The sequence below is a fragment of the Cynoglossus semilaevis genome, chromosome 10 (genome assembly GCF_000523025.1).
Source record: "Cynoglossus semilaevis isolate Cse_v1.0 chromosome 10, Cse_v1.0, whole genome shotgun sequence".
Taxonomy (NCBI): Eukaryota; Metazoa; Chordata; class Actinopteri; order Pleuronectiformes; family Cynoglossidae; genus Cynoglossus; species Cynoglossus semilaevis.
In genome coordinates, this window is record NC_024316.1 from 11089364 (window position 1) to 11090931 (window position 1568).

Below are 1568 nucleotides of genomic sequence, written 5' to 3' on the forward strand. Positions count from 1 at the left end.
ATTTAGCCGTCAAGCTCTGCTCCTTTCTTCACAATTCAGACAAGTCCATAACTACATGACCTTTTGAAAGGTCATGTAGTTATGGACTACATGACCTTTGACCCTGACGGGTGCAGCCTGTGCAATTTTTCTGCACCCTTCAGATAACTGGCTTCTCTATTTTTTCAAAACACCCTCAGGTAAAAATAATCACCTCAGGGTCTTTACCAAAAACACATTCTCTTTCAGGAATGATTACATTTTTACAGCGGTGTCTTATTGTGTGTTGAAATACATTACATTTGTCAATAGCGATGGGTTATTGACAATTTCCTCACTTGTTCAGTTTAGTGTATCCCCCGGTGGAGTATTAGTGAATTGCATTAAAGACTGCTCTAAGAGATGAGTGAAACTGAGCTATAGACAGTTATTTCAACAATAATAGCAATAGTTGAAAAAGGTAAAAAGCATTTTCCTTATTTTAACTCCAACTTAAATAGTAACCACGTTAGCTAACCAATCACGCGCCTGGACAAGTTGGTCAGAGCAAATACCACTAAATAAAATACAGTCACCAATCTATATCTATTTTTTTCAGACAGCAATAAGGATGCAATGATGATCGAATGCAATTATTTTATGTCACTGGAAAACCAAATGAATTTGTAGCCTTTCAGCAGCTACAATTGTTAAAAGCAAAGCAAGTGAAGAGGAAACTTACCTTTTTCCACTGATTAAATTAGTACAGATGTACAACATCTTTTGGGTATCTGTAAGTCTGACAGTTTGTTAAGAACAACACAAACACACAAAATACAAAGACAAACTCTGCTCTGGCCTTCACATCCCAACTGTCACAACCACCACAGAGTGGACAGTTGAGGTGGACAGGCTTTATGATGGAGTAACTTGTTACACCAAACACACAAAAGTAAGTTGTATAGTAATAATGCACACGGAATGACCTGTGTACATGCATGGTCAAGACACTCAAAAGTCACGCTCCCTTCAAATGGTCAGTGGGCTTCACTGGTGATGTCACCCCACTCAGTGTGGAGCTGATCTTCAAATGGAACTAACAGTGAAAAAAACTCACCTTCTTGGTACTGCGGCTGTGAAGAGGGAAAGTTTTGTGGCGCAGTAGCTTAATGTCATTTGCTGATGGAAAACAAAAGAATTCGCATTAAGTGTTTGAGGGGCTGCGTCTTTGAACGATTCTTGTGGTCAGACTGCTGACCTGTGGATTGAGTTCTCGTTTATTTAGTGTGACATCACAGGATAGTCCCCGGCTTCTGTGGGTTTTCCAGACGTCTGTCAACCACTGAGACGTCAGAGATTGAAGTGACACTAATTCACATGGGGGAGTGGATGGCGTGCTGGGGTTGTTCTGGTTTTGCCTGATGCTTCTCCAACAAAATGAAGCCTGTGAACATATTGTTCATGTATTGGACCAATAAAACCATCCTTCGGACAAATGTTTGATCTTTTTCAACCTGGGTCCAGACTTCAGGGTCATTCCCTTTCTTGCACCCACTCTGTTTTAAACTTGCTCTGTCATAAACATCATATATATATATATATATATATAT